The sequence below is a fragment of the Drosophila erecta genome, unplaced genomic scaffold, assembly GCF_003286155.1.
Source record: "Drosophila erecta strain 14021-0224.00,06,07 unplaced genomic scaffold, DereRS2 tig00000021-arrow-pilon, whole genome shotgun sequence".
Taxonomy (NCBI): Eukaryota; Metazoa; Arthropoda; class Insecta; order Diptera; family Drosophilidae; genus Drosophila; species Drosophila erecta.
Window position 1 is genome coordinate 7,680,058 of NW_020825198.1, and position 12,835 is coordinate 7,692,892.

The 12,835-nt window shown below is 34.3% G+C and overlaps 1 protein-coding gene across 1 annotated transcript in view; it reads left to right on the top strand.

The window, feature by feature from the left end:
* Positions 1-12,835, top strand: part of LOC6544082 — a 110,364-nt gene that overhangs the window by 66,471 nt on the left and 31,058 nt on the right. Inside the window, exon 5 of the mRNA XM_001971903.3 lies at positions 12,565-12,666. The gene's annotated coding sequence lies outside the window, so the exon portion shown is untranslated. The remainder of the gene's footprint in view (positions 1-12,564; positions 12,667-12,835) is intronic.

The following is a 12,835-nucleotide window of genomic DNA, read 5'->3' on the forward strand; positions in this document are numbered from 1 at the left end:
CGCGATGTTCAAACAGAAACCTCAGCCCAAAGTGAATGTGAGTGTTAACAATTAAAGTACACACATTCACACACGGGGTGTTGTTTTACATATGCTCGCAATTATGCAGTCTGTGGGCGATGCAATTTGCAAACACTTCAAAGTAGGCTATGAAAAATGTCGCATGCACATTAAATTTTCCACACAATCAATTTGGCGGCAAAAGGCGCACTTTCCCATATGTTAATTTCTATAAAATATGTTTTATACGTATACATACTCACATGTTTAATTGCAGCCACATCACGTCCAAATTTAAATCAATTGCCATCTTGTGAGGCATAAATACTTAAAGCGACAGCAGTCGATTAGTGCGCTTCATTATGTGCATCATTTTCATTATGTTTATTACGAGCTGCCCACGGGTGTGAGCCCCGCCCACTTTTCCGGGCCGATCGCCCAGGAAACACCATGGTCTCGAGTTAATGCAATAAATAAAATTTCAACTGCACCGTCGGGCGTGTTTAGCCGCATGAAAAGCGACAGTAAGCCGTGCCTGCATAAGAAGTTGCCTGTTTATCTTGGCCCGGTCTTTGCCTTTTGTTTATCCCGGTGTCCTGTAAAGGTCCTCGTCCTGGTCCTGGTCGTGGTCCTAGTCCTGTTTGTGCGCCAGCAGCAAAGCAACAACTGTTCCTATCCCCTGTTTTTTCCACTGGCCGGGCTCATTTGTTACACGGAAAAAAGCTATAATCAAAATATAGATTTTATTTTCCAATTTTTCGCCTCTTATAAAGATGATTTAACATCATCAATGGAGTTTTCTTATATGAGCTAAGCTTTATTTAATTTGTGAGAAGAAAGAACTTTCTGGCGGTGTATTTAGCCGTCACTAGATGGCTGTTTTCTTTCAAAAAGTTGCCTTCGGTGGTGGGCCAGTTGGGCTCGGCTTTGACCCGTTTGGTTAGCGCAGTCGCTTGGCTGCCTGCTTGGCCAACTGCCCTAATGAGTTTACAAAAAGTTTTGCTTTAGCAAAATGCTTTAGCAGGAGTGTGGTGCTGGCGAGGAGTTGGCAGCAACTGCCCAGCATGTTATACAAATTGCAGGGGCCTTGGACAAAACTGTCATCAACGTGTCGTCCCTTTGCAGCGCTTGCATGGGGATGGGGATGGGGATGGGGATGGGGAAGGATGGGAGGATAGTGAATCCTGGACGAGTTAGGCTGGCAGCCATTTGTTTACCTATCCCATTTGCACTGGCATGTTGCATTGTTGCCTGTTACTTGGCGACCGAGCGAAAGTTTTCGCATTTATGTTGCTGTGCAAGTTGCAGCAGAATATGCATTTTAATTAGTTTAGCAAAGTTGAGCAACTACGGCCCAGCCAGACACACAGTCTCCGCTTGCGTCTGGTTAATTGCGCAAATTTAATGGCTGCCACTGCACTTTAAGGCCAAGAAAGTTGGCTGGCAAAGTTGGCCCACACCGCCTGCAGCCAACGGCCTACGTTCACAAGCAAATGTACCACAAAAGTTGTTAACATTTCACATTTCACTAAGTAGCAAATTCAATTAGTTTGTTGTCGTCATCTTCCCCCGCAAAAGCATGTGTACATTTTAGTAAATTACTTTAATGCCCCGAAAGTTGCCGCTCCCAATTCGGCTTTGCAATTTATGCCTGTCGTAATTTACTTAACTGTCTGCTGCATAAATTAATTTGTCTAAGCATAAATCTGCCGACTATTTCGGCGCTGCACTGTGACCGAAACCGAAACGAGGCTGCAACTGATGGCAGGAAAGATACCTCATTAGGTTTTTCAATAAATTTAATTCAATATAAATAGAGTGCCGACTCAGACGCTGCCAGTCAGCCGTCTTCCATCTGCCGTCAGCCACTTCATCTTCATCTCCTTCTGGGCTTCGCATCCGTCTGCTTCTTTTGGCAACCGCCTGTGGCAGCTGCAACAAAAGCAGGCGAGGAGCAGGAGCAGGAGCAGGAAGCAGCTCCAAGTTTGCACACGTCGCCTTCAGAGAGGACTTAAGGCAGCTGATGCTGGAGCTCCTGTTCCTGATGCCGCCATCTCCTGGGCAGGATGAAGCTGCTGCTTCCACTACAACGCCTGCCAAGCGAAAATGCTGCTGGCTGTGCACTCAAAAAAAGTGATGTTTAAATACATAAAACGTATTAATATTCATCAGCAATTCATTAACAACAAAATCTTCAAGTAATATCCGTAAATAGAAATAAACGAGTAATACCTGCATTTGCTGGTTCTGCCATTCTGCCATAGTATTCGAATAAATCAAATATTGATTTAAACTTGAAAAATACTTGTCTGCCGAGTTATTTCTCTCAGCGCTTCAAGCCTGTACCCTCTACGCTTCCTGATTCCTTTCGAGGGCCAGACCACTCCACCTCTTTTATTTTATGTTACTTAGCCTGAGCCGAGCTTAGCTGAGCGTTTGCAACGCGTAAATTTGGCGCTCCAAAGCGGTGATTATGTCGTCGTCGTCTGGTTCTGCTGCACATTTCCACCATGACGGCACTACTGCTCCACCTTCCCGCAACCATTTTCTTGGCCAATTTTTCGAGCTGACAGCAAACGGTGGCGTCGGGAACGTCATCACTTGAATAAATTAAGTTGCTGGCAAACAGCTAAATGAAATTGTTAATTTAGAGCTGCACAACGGAGCGTATGCTTGATATGTCTGCCCGTTACCTGAGAAACCGGAATTTGCTGAATGTCCAGTGAATGTCCAGCGTCCAGCGTCCAGCGTCCGGTGTCCGGTGTCCACTGTCCGCTAATCCGCTTATGGTATGATCTAAATCCAACGGGCAGCATATGCCCACATCAATGGAACCCTCCGGTGTATTCCTGGAGCTCATCTGAGCTACTTTATTTCGCCTTTGTGTCTCTGGTGCTGCGCATCTGCACCGTAATTGCATTTTAAATGTTCATGCAGCTGCAAATGGGCAAATGATTACTGGAATTTATATTAAACTTTAACCCTCAGTCACTTAATTAGCCCCTACTTTGGCTTCGACTTCGGCTGCAGTTTCGATTGGGCGTTAACTACTTTTTCATATGACCATCAATCTGCGGCATGGCCAAGTTTGCCACCCAAGGGGGCGAATCCGACACCTAACTACCAAAAGGGCCAAGACAATAACAAAATCGAAACGGAAAAGTAAAAGAAAGGGGAAAACTTTGGCGGAGAGAAAGAGAGTCAACTTGGAAATATATTGAAAAATGCAGTAGTTTCTTTTTCGCCAAGAGTTCGTACGGAGGCAAACTTCTGTGCAACTTGGCTGCGTCTGTCGTCCTGGAACCCCTGTCCCTTCTCTTTGCCTTTGCCTAAACTGACGTAAATTTATAATGACAAATTGCATTTGGCGCAAATGCGGCGGGTAAAAAAACGTGGACGAAACGATTCTCCCAACAGTCGTGGCCAATTGAGCGTGAAAAATTATGAAGCTGGAATGGAAACGGATTAGAGCCAAAGCCAGTCAGCCAGCTAGAGACAATCAAAGTGCTTAATTACAGCTTAAATCCGCTTAAATGCAAATTCCTCCCTCTGATTGCTGATTATACCAAGTGAAAAATGAATGAATGCGCCAGGTAGGAGAGTCGCAGACAAAAGTGAAAGACTTTCGGGAAACAATCGAATGGGTGAGGAATCAATAGAACGATGAAGATAAACTTCATAAGAGTTGAAATAATGAAAGTAAAACCAGAGACCCGCCTAAAGTTTTTGAATAAATAATGTTAAAAAAAAAAGAATGTTGAGATTCAGCATACAGTTTACAGAGACAGATGCAGCGCAAGTTTATTTCCACATGTTGCCACGTCCACTCTACCGCCCACAATCCGCCCAACACTGTCACAACCGCACGTTTGAAAGATTTAATTTTGTTTTCAATTTTGTAAGCAATTTTTACCGATATTCCAGAAAATGTTGAAATTTCTCGATTGCACTTTCACTAGCTGAGTAACAGGTATCTGATAGTTGCATTCAAATTTGGAAATGTTATTTTTCTGATCTATAACGTTGCAGAAATTCAAAACAATTAAAAAATGTCCCAAGGCTGAAGTCCTTAACTCCATAACTCAACTTATCTTAATCGGATTTTGATGTGGCACACCTCTAAATGTTTCTGGAGCAATTCTCTAAAAATCTGCATTCAAATTTAACATTTTATTTTTTTTTTAATTTTTTGGTAATTTTCGTGTAATTTTTTCTGATGTTATGATGTAGAAAATCAAAAATGTCCAAAGACTCAAGTTCAACAGTCCATAACTCAACTTATCTTAATCGGATTTTGAAGTGGCACACCTCTAAATGTTTCTGGAGCAATTCTCTAAAAATCTGCATTCAAATTTAACATTTTATTTTTTTTTTAAATTTTTGGTAATTTTCGTGTAATTTTTTCTGATGTTATGATGTAGAAACTCAAAAATGTCCAAAGACTCAAGTTCAACAGTCCATAACTCAACTTATCTTAATCGGATTTTGAAGTGGCATACCTCTAAATGTTTCTGGAGCAATTCTCTAAAAATCTGCATTCAAATTTAAAATTTTATTTTTTTTTTAATTTTTTGGTAATTTTCGTGTAATTTTTTCTGATGTTATGATGTAGAAACTCAAAAATGTCCAAAGACTCAAGTTCAACAGTCCATAACTCAACTTATCTTAATCGGATTTTGAAGTGGCATACCTCTAAATGTTTCTGGAGCAATTCTCTAAAAATCTGCATTCAAATTTAACATTTTATTTTTTTTTTAATTTTTTGGTAATTTTCGTGTAATTTTTTCTGATGTTATGATGTAGAAACTCAAAAATGTCCAAATACTCAAGTTCAACAGTCCATAACTCAACTTATCTTAATCGGATTTTGAAGTGGTATACCTCTAAATGTTTTTGGAGCAATTCTCTAAAAATCTGCATTCAAATTTAACATTTTATTTTTTTTTTTAATTTTTTGGTAATTTTCGTGTAATTTTTTCTGATGTTATGATGTAGAAACTCAAAAATGTCCAAAGACTCAAGTTCAACAGTCCATAACTCAACTTATCTTAATCTGATTTTGAAGTGACATACCTCTAAATGTTTCTGGAGCAATTCTCTAAAAATCTGCATTCAAATTTAAAATTTTATTTTTTTTTTAATTTTTTTGTAATTTTCGTGTAATTTTTTCTGATGTTATGATGTAGAAACTCAAAAATGTCCAAAGACTCCAGTTCAACAGTCCATAACTCAACTTATCTTAATCGGATTTTGAAGTGGCATACATCTAAATGTTTCTGGAGCAATTCTCTAAAAATCTGCATTCAAATTTAGCATTTTATTTTTTTTTTAATTTTTTTGTAATTTTCGTGTAATTTTTTCTGATGTTATGATGTAGAAACTCAAAAATGTCCAAAGACTCAAGTTCAACAGTCCATAACTCAACTTATCTTAATCTGATTTTGAAGTGACATACCTCTAAATGTTTCTGGAGCAATTCTCTAAAAATCTGCATTCAAATTTAAAATTTTATTTTTTTTTTAATTTTTTTGTAATTTTCGTGTAATTTTTTCTGATGTTATGATGTAGAAACTCAAAAATGTCCAAAGACTCCAGTTCAACAGTCCATAACTCAACTTATCTTAATCGGATTTTGAAGTGGCATACATCTAAATGTTTCTGGAGCAATTCTCTAAAAATCTGCATTCAAATTTAGCATTTTATTTTTTTTTTAATTTTTTTGTAATTTTCGTGTAATTTTTTCTGATGTTATGATGTAGAAACTCAAAAATGTCCAAAGACTCAAGTTCAACAGTCCATAACTCAACTTATCTTAATCGGATTTTGAAGTGGCATACCTCTAAATGTTTCTGGAGCAATTCTCTAAAAATCTGCATTCAAATTTAAAATTTTATTTTTTTTTTAATTTTTTGGTAATTTTCGTGTAATTTTTTCTGATGTTATGATGTAGAAACTCAAAAATGTCCAAAGACTCAAGTTCAACAGTCCATAACTCAACTTATCTTAATCGGATTTTGAAGTGGCATACCTCTAAATGTTTCTGGAGCAATTCTCTAAAAATCTGCATTCAAATTTAACATTTTATTTTTTTTTTAATTTTTTGGTAATTTTCGTGTAATTTTTTCTGATGTTATGATGTAGAAACTCAAAAATGTCCAAATACTCAAGTTCAACAGTCCATAACTCAACTTATCTTAATCGGATTTTGAAGTGGTATACCTCTAAATGTTTTTGGAGCAATTCTCTAAAAATCTGCATTCAAATTTAACATTTTATTTTTTTTTTTAATTTTTTGGTAATTTTCGTGTAATTTTTTCTGATGTTATGATGTAGAAACTCAAAAATGTCCAAAGACTCAAGTTCAACAGTCCATAACTCAACTTATCTTAATCTGATTTTGAAGTGACATACCTCTAAATGTTTCTGGAGCAATTCTCTAAAAATCTGCATTCAAATTTAAAATTTTATTTTTTTTTTAATTTTTTGGTAATTTTCGTGTAATTTTTTCTGATGTTATGATGTAGAAACTCAAAAATGTCCAAAGACTCCAGTTCAACAGTCCATAACTCAACTTATCTTAATCGGATTTTGAAGTGGCATACATCTAAATGTTTCTGGAGCAATTCTCTAAAAATCTGCATTCAAATTTAGCATTTTATTTTTTTTTTAATTTTTTTGTAATTTTCGTGTAATTTTTTCTGATGTTATGTGTAGAAACTCAAAAATGTCCAAAGACTCAAGTTCAACAGTCCATAACTCAACTTATCTTAATCGGATTTTGAAGTGGCATACTTCTAAATGTTTCTGGAGCAATTCTCTAAAAATCTGCCTTCAAATTTAGCATTTTATTTTTCTTTTAATTTTTTGGTAATTTTCGTGTAATTTTTTCTGATGTTATGATGTAGAAGCTCAAAAATGTCCAAAGACTCAAGTTCAACAGTCCATAACTCAACTTATCTTAATCGGATTTTGAAGTGGCATACCTCTAAATGTTTCTGGAGAAATTCTCTAAAAATCTGCATTCAAATTTAACATTTTATTTTTTTTTTTTAATTTTTTGGTAATTTTTGTGTAATTTTTTCTGATGTTATGATGTAGAAACTCAAAAATGTCCAAAGACACAAGTTCAACAGTCCATAACTCAACTTATCTTAATCGGATTTTGAAGTGGCATACCTCTAAATGTTTCTGGAGCAATTCTCTAAAAATCTGCATTCCAATTTAACATTTTATTTTTTTTTTAAATTTTTGGTAATTTTCGTGTAATTTTTTCTGATGTTATGATGTAGAAACTCAAAAATGTCCAAAGACTCAAGTTCAACAGTCCATAACTCAACTTATCTTAATCGGATTTTAAAGTGGCATACCTCTAAATGTTTCTGGAGCAATTCTCTAAAAATCTGCATTCAAATTTAAAATTTTATTTTTTTTTTAATTTTTTGGTAATTTTCGTGTAATTTTTTCTGATGTTATGATGTAGAAACTCAAAAATGTCCAAAGACTCAAGTTCAACAGTCCATAACTCAACTTATCTTAATCGGATTTTGAAGTGGCATACCTCTAAATGTTTCTGGAGCAATTCTCTAAAAATCTGCATTCAAATTTAACATTTTATTTTTTTTTTAATTTTTTGGTAATTTTCGTGTAATTTTTTCTGATGTAGAAACTCAAAAATGTCCAAATACTCAAGTTCAACAGTCCATAACTCAACTTATCTTAATCGGATTTTGAAGTGGCATACCTCTAAATGTTTCTGGAGCAATTCTCTAAAAATCTGCATTCAAATTTAACATTTTATTTTTTTTTTAATTTTTTGGTAATTTTCGTGTAATTTTTTCTGATGTTATGATGTAGAAACTCAAAAATGTCCAAAGACTCCAGTTCAACAGTCCATAACTCAACTTATCTTAATCGGATTTTGAAGTGGCATACATCTAAATGTTTCTGGAGCAATTCTCTAAAAATCTGCATTCAAATTTAGCATTTTATTTTTTTTTTAATTTTTTTGTAATTTTCGTGTAATTTTTTCTGATGTTATGATGTAGAAACTCAAAAATGTCCAAAGACTCAAGTTCAACAGTCCATAACTCAACTTATCTTAATCGGATTTTGAAGTGGCATACCTCTAAATGTTTCTGGAGCAATTCTCTAAAAATCTGCATTCAAATTTAAAATTTTATTTTTTTTTTAATTTTTTGGTAATTTTCGTGTAATTTTTTCTGATGTTATGATGTAGAAACTCAAAAATGTCCAAAGACTCAAGTTCAACAGTCCATAACTCAACTTATCTTAATCGGATTTTGAAGTGGCATACCTCTAAATGTTTCTGGAGCAATTCTCTAAAAATCTGCATTCAAATTTAGCATTTTATTTTTTTTTTAATTTTTTTGTAATTTTCGTGTAATTTTTTCTGATGTTATGATGTAGAAACTCAAAAATGTCCAAAGACTCAAGTTCAACAGTCCATAACTCAACTTATCTTAATCGGATTTTGAAGTGGCATACCTCTAAATGTTTCTGGAGCAATTCTCTAAAAATCTGCATTCAAATTTAAAATTTTATTTTTTTTTTAATTTTTTGGTAATTTTCGTGTAATTTTTTCTGATGTTATGATGTAGAAACTCAAAAATGTCCAAAGACTCAAGTTCAACAGTCCATAACTCAACTTATCTTAATCGGATTTTGAAGTGGCATACCTCTAAATGTTTCTGGAGCAATTCTCTAAAAATCTGCATTCAAATTTAAAATTTTATTTTTTTTTTAATTTTTTGGTAATTTTCGTGTAATTTTTTCTGATGTTATGATGTAGAAACTCAAAAATGTCCAAAGACTCAAGTTCAACAGTCCATAACTCAACTTATCTTAATCGGATTTTGAAGTGGCATACCTCTAAATGTTTCTGGAGCAATTCTCTAAAAATCTGCATTCAAATTTAACATTTTATTTTTTTTTTAATTTTTTGGTAATTTTCGTGTAATTTTTTCTGATGTTATGATGTAGAAACTCAAAAATGTCCAAATACTCAAGTTCAACAGTCCATAACTCAACTTATCTTAATCGGATTTTGAAGTGGCATACCTCTAAATGTTTCTGGAGCAATTCTCTAAAAATCTGCATTCAAATTTAACATTTTATTTTTTTTTTAATTTTTTGGTAATTTTCGTGTAATTTTTTCTGATGTTATGATGTAGAAACTCAAAAATGTCCAAAGACTCCAGTTCAACAGTCCATAACTCAACTTATCTTAATCGGATTTTGAAGTGGCATACATCTAAATGTTTCTGGAGCAATTCTCTAAAAATCTGCATTCAAATTTAGCATTTTATTTTTTTTTTAATTTTTTTGTAATTTTCGTGTAATTTTTTCTGATGTTATGATGTAGAAACTCAAAAATGTCCAAAGACTCAAGTTCAACAGTCCATAACTCAACTTATCTTAATCGGATTTTGAAGTGGCATACCTCTAAATGTTTCTGGAGCAATTCTCTAAAAATCTGCATTCAAATTTAACATTTTTTTTTTTTTTTAATTTTTTGGTAATTTTCGTGTAATTTTTTCTGATGTTATGATGTAGAAACTCAAAAATGTCCAAAGACTCAAGTTCAACAGTCCATAACTCAACTTATCTTAATCGGATTTTGAAGTGGCATACCTCTAAATGTTTCTGGAGCAATTCTCTAAAAATCTGCATTCAAATTTAACATTTTATTTTTTTTTTAATTTTTTGGTAATTTTCCTGTAATTTTTTCTGATGTTATATGTAGAAACTCAAAAATGTCCAAAGACTCAAGTTCAACAGTCCATAACTCAACTTATCTTAATCGGATTTTGAAGTGGCATACCTTTAAATGTTTCTGGAGCAATTCTCTAAAAATCTGCATTCAAATTTAAAATTTTATTTTTTTTTAAATTTTTTGGTAATTTTCCTGTATTTTTTTCTGATGTTATGATGTAGAAACTCAAAAATGTCCAAAGACTCAAGTTCAACAGTCCATAACTCAACTTATCTTAATCGGATTTTGAAGTGGCATACCTCTAATTGTTTCTGGAGCAATTCTCTAAAAATCTGCATTCAAATTTAGCATTTTATTTTTTTTTAAATTTTTTGGTAATTTTCGTGTAATTTTTTCTGATGTTATGATGTAGAAACTCAAAAATGTCCAAAGACTCAAGTTCAACAGTCCATAACTCAACTTATCTTAATCGGATTTTGAAGTGGCATACCTCTAAATGTTTCTGGAGCAATTCTCTAAAAATATGCATTCAAATTTAACATTTTATTTTTTTTTTAATTTTTTGGTAATTTTCGTGTAATTTTTTCTGATGTTATGATGTAGAAACTCAAAAATGTCCAAAGACTCAAGTTCAACAGTCCATAACTCAACTTATCTTAATCGGATTTTGAAGTGGCATACCTCTATTTGTTTCTGGAGCAATTCTCTAAAAATCTGCATTCAAATTTAGCATTTTATTTTTTTTTTAATTTTTTGGTAATTTTCCTGTAATTTTTTCTGATGTTATGATGTAGAAACTCAAAAATGTCCAAAGACTCAAGTTCAACAGTCCATAACTCAACTTATCTTAATCGGATTTTGAAGTGGCATACCTTTAAATGTTTCTGGGGCAATTCTCTAAAAATCTGCATTCAAATTTAACATTTTATTTTTTTTTTAATTTTTTGGTAATTTTTGTGTAATTTTTTCTGATGTTATGATGTAGAAACTCAAAAATGTCCAAAGACTCAAGTTCAACAGTCCATAACTCAACTTATCTTAATCGGATTTTGAAGTGGCGAACCTCTAAATGTTTCTGGAGCAATTCTCTAAAAATATGCATTCAAATTTAACATTTTATTTTTTTTTTAATTTTTTGGTAATTTTCGTGTAATTTTTTCTGATGTTATGATGTAGAAACTCAAAAATGTCCAAAGACTCAAGTTCAACAGTCCATAACTCAACTTATCTTAATCGGATTTTGAAGTGGCATACCTCTATTTGTTTCTGGAGCAATTCTCTAAAAATCTGCATTCAAATTTAGCATTTTATTTTTTTTTAATTTTTTGGTAATTTTCGTGTAATTTTTTCTGATGTTATGATGTAGAAACTCAAAAATGTCCAAAGACTCAAGTTCAACAGTCCATAACTCAACTTATCTTAATCGGATTTTGAAGTGGCATACCTCAAAATGTTTCTGGAGCAATTCTCTAAAAATCTGCATTCAAATTTAACATTTTATTTTTTTTTTAATTTTTTGGTAATTTTCGTGTAATTTTTTCATTTCAATCCCCAACTTGAAACCATCAGTTAAGCCGGCAAAACCTACAGAAGTGGCTTAAATTTCACCCACACCCTTTCAATGTTGCTGTTGTTCCCGTTCATGTTGCTACATCGTTACTTTGCTGCAGGCGGGGTCAGGGGTCATGCTCTGCTCATACTTTACTCAGTGGACTTGGGCGCCACCGCGTCAGGCGATAAAGCAAAAAATGACACGTTTTTAATTTTATTTCACACCTACACAAGGGCAGCCATGTAATCAAAACTGCAAGAGAGCAACAGTCACAACAGAGCAGGCAACACGAACGACAGGAACAACACGAACAACACGAACAACACGAACAACAACTGCTGGTGACAACAATGCAACTAACTGAAAGTTGAAGGCGCTGGCCGGGCCAGAGCCAGAGAAAAATTAGATTTATCACGAGTGGTTGCCGGAAAAATTGTCAACATTTATCAACATTTTTCAACGGGGCACGCGGACGTGTTTGCAGGCCAACAAACCAAAATAAGAAATGAAAAACTAAAATCAGCAACAGCAACAGAACAACAATAAGAAAGTCTGGCCAAGACTAAGCCAGATTCCACAGGAGTCTGCAAGCCCAAGTCCGAACTGGGCCAGCCAACACCTCTCGCGTGGGAGTTTTGGCCTGCATTTTGATTAATATGGCGAAATGGAAACAAAGTTGCCCGCTTTTTAGCCAGTGTGTAGGTGCTACCAACTCACTCTAACTCTCTCTCTTTCTCTCTCGCTCTTTCGGCCAATCTCCACTCTTCAGTGAAAGCAGCCTGAAAAGAACTTTCCCAAAAACCAGAAAAAAAAATCAAGAAGGAAAGTGGCAGAGCCTTGAATGCGGTTTATATTCTTTTGACTGGTTTATTTGATTTGGCAGCCAAGGAGTGGGAATGAGCTGCAGAATTGTGAGAAATTGTGAGGGACTTGTGTGGGGCAAATTGAGTTTCGAGCATTGATGCGATTTGAGCTGCAAAGGGCACAGCTGAAAATATTTAATCACTTTGGGCGAAATTAATTAAGGTAAACAAGGAATACCTTTTTTTTTGGGGATCAATTTTCTGCCTAATCCTGGATCTACTGATTTTTTAGGACCTCTTTTCATTAGCAAACTGAAAAGCAAAACACAAACATTAGATGAAACCTAAACTCCTTCCTCCCTGCCTTCACATAATCGCATTTTAAACTTTTTCAATAATAAAACTTTTCTAAACGGATTTCCCGCTGGACGCGTTGCGCTTTAATAATTTTTTACTTTTTATCTCTTTTATTCCAGGCAGCAGGCGGTTTTCAGCTGATGAGCAACAAAGGACAGAGTGCATCGGAGCCATTAATTTAAATTGGGTATTATGAGCGCACTAGCAACAAGGACAAAAAGGTTCGTCCGGACATTGGCATTTTAAATGCAGTTTAAAAATGCTCATGCTATGAGTCTTGTTTTAAATACCTTTTAATTCTTACATTTTTTGTATACCTAATAAACAATTAATCATCGTCGTAAAACATGATTTATAATTACTAACATGATAAGAGCATTAAATAATAAT